This window comes from Octopus bimaculoides, chromosome 15 (genome assembly GCF_046866305.1).
Source record: "Octopus bimaculoides isolate indiv1 chromosome 15, ASM4686630v1, whole genome shotgun sequence".
In the NCBI taxonomy this organism is placed as follows: Eukaryota; Metazoa; Mollusca; class Cephalopoda; order Octopoda; family Octopodidae; genus Octopus; species Octopus bimaculoides.
In genome coordinates, this window is record NC_142942.1 from 40,563,364 (window position 1) to 40,570,863 (window position 7,500).

Genomic DNA, 7,500 nt, shown 5'->3' on the forward strand with positions numbered 1-7,500 from the left:
CATCTCACGATCGCTTCCGGCAGTCTAAGCAGGGAACCTCTCTTAGCAAAGCATAATTAACAGCGGTCGCGCGCACATATGTCACTACAAATGTATGTTTGTGTGTTTATAGATGTCAATGTTGGCACCTATATATGTATGTATATATTTGCATATTTCAATATTACAGTATATATATATGTGTGTATACAATAACACGCACACACACACATATATATATATATATATATATATATATATACGTATATATATTTGTGTGTGTGTGTGTGTCCATGCGTGTGTTTATGTATGTATACACGCACACACATATATATATATACATATATATATATATATATATATATATATATATATATATATATTATATATGCATATATGAATATATATGTGTATATTTACGAAATTATGTTATGTATGCGTACACACACACATAGATACACGCGCGCGCGCACACACACACACACACACATATATACACACACATATATACACTTGTTTATCATAAACATATATGCATCTTTAGCAAAAACTCTAAGAAAATCTAAGTATTTTCAGACAAGACAAAAAGTTGATACAAAGTTGCTTAAGAAACACTTTACGTCTTGAAAGAATAACACCATATAAAAAAAAATACATGGATATCTACGCAAACACCTATTATCATATTATCTTTGGAACGAAAATGATAGCAGCGAGACTTGATAAGGAGGTGTTGTCTTTAGCTAAATTCTTTTCTACTATAAGCACAAGGTCTGATATTTGCAGGGAGGAGCTTAGACGATTACATCGACCCCACTACTTGGGTGATACTTATTTCTCAAACCCGAAAGAATGGAATGCAAAATCGACCTTGTGAAACGTAAAACCGGAAGAAATACTGCTTTAAACTAGATGTAAAACTTTAATAACTCTAAAATACCAACGTTGAGAATTTCTGCACAAAAACCATGTGGAAGCTAATACATAACGCAACAGAAAGATTGAAAATCTCCTCAAGTACACACAAAATTGCATTATTTATGAAATTAGACAAAATTAGAAAGCAAAACATCATTTTATCAGTGGGATAGTACCAGCACCGAGCTGAACTGTTTAGCAAATATTGACCATAAAATCGCGTCTGTCTAGGACTATTGAATTCTACTTGTCTGTAGACGAACCTTTTCTCGTCAAAGACTTGAAATTTCGGACGACACATAGCAATATTGATGAACTTCTTTGCGGTATTTCACTTGTTTCACTTGATTCCAGTTGGAATCGAGCTCAAAATGTAGCAAGATATTAATCATATCCATTCTATTACCTTTGTCATTCGAATTTTTAATGATGAATTATAGTGAGCGAGCCCCATAGAGAATAAATGTAATTCCTAGTAACGTGGAGATTTGGGGCTCAAATTTATACCATTTCATTTTGATTATGCTTTTAGTCATTAACCGAAGTATGTCAATCATTTCAATCAAATAAATATATTTCAATCATAAATCAAAGAAAAGTAAATATACAGCAAATTCCATCAGATGTTTTCCCAAAATATCGATATGGCTGTATGGTTAATAATCTCACTTTGCTATCACGTAGTTTTAATTTCAGTCCCACTGCGTGGTACATTGAGCAAGTGTTTTCTACTATAACCCCGGGAAAATTAATATGGTGTAACCGAATTTGGCAGGAAGAAATTGAGTGGAAGCCCGTCGCACGCACACACACACACACACACACACACGCACACACACACACACACACACACACATATACATATATATATATATATATATATATGGTTGTACGTGTTTGTCTCCCCGTCACCTTTAACAACCGCCTGTTGTTTGTTTACATCCCTGTATCATAGCTGTACTAGAAGACATGTGCAGAAGGTATTGTGTAGTGGGATTGAACTTGAACTTGAAACCCAAACCGTATGATCGTAAGCGTGCCACGTAAACACACCAACACCTATATAAACTGAAATATAGCACACAAGTTCATTTTTATATCTATATGTAGTTCTAGATACAAAAACTGCTCAAATAGTTAAATAGGGTGTGCTTTTACCATAATTCTGGTCGATCAGAGATAAAACCAAGGGCGAAACAAAATTCAAATAAGATCGTTAATGAAGCACTCGTTAATTTTGCTATCCTCCAATATACTTGGCTGCGAGAAGTGATGATAATGATTAATAGAATTAATGAATATTATCTGTTACGTTTTATCATTTACTTGTTTCAGTCATTGGGCTTTCGATGATTTAGTCGAAGAAATCGCCTCTAGTACTTGTTTTCAAACCTGGTACTTATTTTAACAGGCTCTTTTGCCGAACCGTTAATGGTGTTACGGGGACGTAAACAAACCAATATCGGTTATTAGGTGGTGAGGGACAAGCAGAAACACACACACTCATACAGGCACGCACATATACACGAATTGCTTCATTGTGTTTGCGCCTATCAAATCCACTCACAGTTCTTTGGTTTGTCCGGGTTATATTTGAAGTCATTTGCCCAGGCTGAAAAGCAATGCGACTTCACCTGGCAATATGTGGTTGGGAAGCAAACTTCTTACCACACAGCCACAACTGAGCCTATATGAATAAATAAGGAAATAAATAAATCAGCAAACTAACAAATGAGCGCCTAAACGACCGAATGGATTATAAATGGATCTTTTATCATCCACTTGGTTCAGTCATTGGATCACGGCCATGCTGGGGCATCACTTTGAAGAATTTTAGCCAAATGAATCGAACCCAAAACGTTTGTCTTTTGTTTTTTTTTTTTAAATCCTGGTATATATTTAATAGGCATCTTTTACCGAAACGCTAAGTTACAGGGATGTAAACAGGCCAACATCGGTTGTCAAGCGGTGGTGGGAGACAAACACAAAGGCAAATTCACACACACACACACTTATATATGTATGTATATATATATATATATATATATGTGTGTGTGTGCGTGTGTGTGTGTGTGTGTGTGTATGTGTGTGTGTGTGTGTGTGTGTGTGTGTGTGTGTGTGTACGATAAGCTTCTTTTCAGTTTCCAGCTACCAATCACAAGTCGTTGGTTGGTCCGAGGCTATGGTAGACGACACTCGCCCAAACTACCACGCCGCAGTGGGACTGAACACGGAATCATGTTGTTGGGAAGTAAACTTTGTACCGCACAATCACGCCTGTGCTTCGATGAATCTAAAAATTGAACGAACACGCGAACGAATGAAATAATTTTTAAGATAAATAAATAAATAAATTTTTAAAATGAACGAATATTTAAATCAATAAATTATCGAATGTGTTCGCAAATATATCAACGAACATAAAAACTAACTAACGAATAAATGAGTAAATGAAGAAATAAGTAACTTAATCAGTTTAGGAATGAATGAATAAAAGAATAAAAGAATAAATGAATGAATGATATATGAAATGGAATGACATGACATGGTTCTATCATTATATAATATGTTTCCAATGTAATGTCTGATTAATAGTTGGCAAGACGTCAATAATTTCTCAATGGTACACGGTATTGATTGATGGTAATGTCTCAGTGTACAGAATGACAAAAAACAGTCGAAGCATTACGTTCAATTTTTCACTATGCTTACTCATCTCTCTTAGTCACACACGCGCACAGACGCACACACATGAATACACGTTCATACGCTTTTGCCTTTACATATATATATATATATATATATATATATATAGAGAGAGAGAGAGAGAGAGAGAGAGAGAGAGAGAGAGAGAGAGAGAGAATGAGAGACAGACAGACAGACAGACAGACAGACAGACAGACAGACGGACGGACGGACGGACGGACGGGCGGATGGATGACACCGTCACAACAGACTTACAAGCGTAGGCGATCGTCTAAAATATGATTTTTTTAAAATGATTTATTCTTTCTTTCTTGATTTCTTTTTCTTTTTGCTATTGTATCTAAGACAAACATCCTTTGTTCACCGACCTTCTTAGTGTCAGTCAAACCGGATTGTAAGAAACATTTTTCGCTATGTAGAACGTTGCTTTAGAGATTATATCTGACAATTATATCCGACATTGAAAACAGCACCATATTTAGGAACAGTACTACCCAGTCTGAGTTATATTGAAGATGACTAAATTATTCTTCATTCTTCACCTGTTCCTAGCGTTTATCTCGTGATGTTCTCTGGTGCTATGTAAAATCACGTAATGGTCTTTCCACCAGTTATATGAAACAAGTGAAAAACCTCTAGGAAATTCATCCAAAGTTCAACTACTTTACGGTCAAACGGCTTCAAGAAGAGGCATCTGGCGCAGATAGCAATGGTTATTCCAACTGCTGTGACGCCAGTTGATTGTCTAAAGATGTTGAATCCCTACCAAAATCTGCTGTAGATAGAAGAGACCAGTAAAATCGGAAGCAAACAAACGTCGATACCGTCATCATTGCACAGCACATATGTTTCATATATACACATTTACATACACATGCAACCTGTAATCATCATAAGGTGCAGCCTTATGTAACCGTTGAATCACGATATATATTAAAGATTTGAATTTTGAAATCTAAATGCAGCAAAAAGTAACGAAACTATTATTGTATAATATAGACAATTAAGCGCTTAAGCTCATAAGAAGTTGCCTAACATGTCGATTATGTCACATATTTGTGAAAGATATTGCGCATGTGATCGACAAGCGCCGAAAATGCAAATAGTACTAGCCAATATGGTTTAATACATTTTCTGAACAACTAGGCAATGCCACCAGTAGGAACCACAGTCTCGTACCAAATATAGAAAAATATTTCTGATATTCAATAGAGATGTATGTTTAAAAGGCAAGGAATATTGATAAAACGACCCCATCAACACGCCTATCAAAGCTAACATAACAGGCCTACTTTAGTTATTTGAGATGAAAGGAAAAATTTGGTCTACTTAAAGAAGTCAGATGCTTCGAGAATATAAACATTTTGGAATATAACATTTAAGCGCAATAACTCCGAGCACTTAAACTTCTCAATCAAGATTAGAAATTCGCATATGTACCCATCATTTATCGTGCACTTGGCTGTGCGTAAATGTCACTACAATAATTTCGACAACCTGGATATCTGAAAAACAAAACGTGGTCACAGCTAGCAGGTATCTTACAAATACGATCTCTATGCAGTAAATAAATAAACGGCTTAAAATTTAACGTGGAAATGTTTGCCCTATTATTATGCAAGATCCTGCAGTGAGGCTTTGCTTTTTTTTCTTGGAAATGAGATCCTTCTTTATTGGAAGCATTCAAATGATTATAAAGAAACATAACATATTCAGAAACGCACATACATGCACACACTCACACGCACGCACACACACGCACACATACACACGCACGCGCGCAACACACTGATACGTACAACTGTAAGCATGCACACAAACAAATACGGACATGGATGTATACATAAGGTCATTCATCCAACCATAAGTCCATCTGCAAAGTCGTGCTTTACATACGTGCACACATGCATAAATACACATATATAAGCATGCATGCATGCATACATGCATGCATACATACATGCCATGCCATACATACATACATACATGCATATATACATACATACATTCAAGCATACATACGTGCATACATATATTGGATTACATTACATTACATACATGTGCAAACATAACAAGTACGATATCATTGTTGGAAAAGACAAGAAAAAAACAAGTGCCCAGTTGATGTGAATAACTCTTCGTAAATGAAAGAGAAAAAGGATAACCACGGGCAGGCAAATTATTTGAATTCTTCTACTTATTGTATTGGTCCATTTAGCCGATCCGCTGAGTTATGGATATGCATACAAAACAAAACTGTGTGTCAAGTGGTGTAGTTGGGCACAAATACAAACGCAGGATACTTATAAACATACACACACGCATACATATATACATAAGCATACGACGAGCTTCCGCGTAGTTTCCGGGTATCTGTTCACTCGAAAGTCTTTGTTCGACACGGCCTCTAGTTGAAGACATTTTCCTATGGTACTGTGCAGGGAAGCTGAAATTGTGTGTTTGCAAAGCATGTGTATATATATATATATATATATCATTGTCACTAAATGCCTGGGGTGTTAGAAAATAGCTACATTGCTAGAAATAAGAGCTAAAATGCTCTAATGCTATTGTCAACGCACATAAACGTAACCATATTTTCTAACAGTGACCTTCATTGTAAGTTCCGACCGAGAAATCCTTATATTGACGTCAGTTTCGGCAATTTCCGTTTGCCAGACGCCATTATAAGGAATTATCGAGCGGCACTTGGATGGAATTTACAAATATTTACAAATAAATGCGACGTTTCTACACGTCGCATGCTTCTTACAACATAGACCGTATTCTTGGAATGATTACGGTACTGGAATTCGGACTATACTAGTAAGAAACATGAGAATTGTGGAAACGCGCGTAGTGATGCATTAAATTATTCATAAATTGCATCCATGGATTATTATGACTATTATCATCATCATCATCATTATTATTATTATTATTATTATTATTATTATTATTGAGTGAGAGAGCAGTGCATGCAATCAAAGTGACACTGGGGTAAAATATACGAAGCCCATTTTACCCATCATGACTACCCATCTGATAAGGGTACACCAGGCACATGCATCACAACCATATGTGCGCAACATGGTGATCACGTATCAAAATAAACAGCGCATGACTTCTCAGGTGGGGCCCAGTTAGAATTTTCTTCAGGTCGAGTAGCCCATCCCACTCAAAAGGTCCCTGAATAAGGTTTGTTTAAGGATGTTGAGTAAAACACCCATGTTTCCAAAGATGAATTATTCAAACCCCAAAGAATTCCCCTCAACACATGACTATGATGCTCCCCTACTACTTCTGCTCATGATCAGAGATGCACATATCGTTAGCCACCAAGGGACATGCTCAACTGGTTAAGGTCAAACAACTGACAAGCAAATCTATGGTATTAAGCAGAATATTTGCTGTAGCCCATGTTTTTATACCAAGACAAAACAACGTACATGATAACACTTCCAATCAATTAAGATCATTATTATCCTACATAATGTCTGCAGAGCTTGGTGGTACCATGAAAAACTGCTACTTCAAGTTGCTATCATTTGGCTGTAGCCGGCATAATAAAATAGAAACTTTTATATGCATATTCATAAACGTTTTCCGTAAACAAACTCAAAGGAGATATATATATCTTATATGTAATTGTATGTGTGGATATATTTGCACACATTATATGATTGCGCATATCTCTCTCCTTTACACGGGAAAAAAATCGCCAGTCATTGCAAATTCACTCAAAATAAGACAGCAGATATAAACGTCTTTCTTAAAGCTTCTGAGAAATAAAGCATTTATGGTGAACTACTGTGAAATCTATGCCAAAGTTTTAGCGGAGAACACGTAAACGGACTGAAAAATGCAAACAATCTTTCGCTGACGCGTTGACATTTT

The 7,500-nt window shown here is 36.0% G+C and overlaps 1 protein-coding gene across 1 annotated transcript in view; it reads right to left on the reverse strand.

The window, feature by feature from the left end:
* LOC106873512 (vesicular glutamate transporter 1) overlaps positions 1-7,500 on the reverse strand; it is a 400,771-nt gene that overhangs the window by 348,677 nt on the left and 44,594 nt on the right. The window lies entirely within an intron of this gene.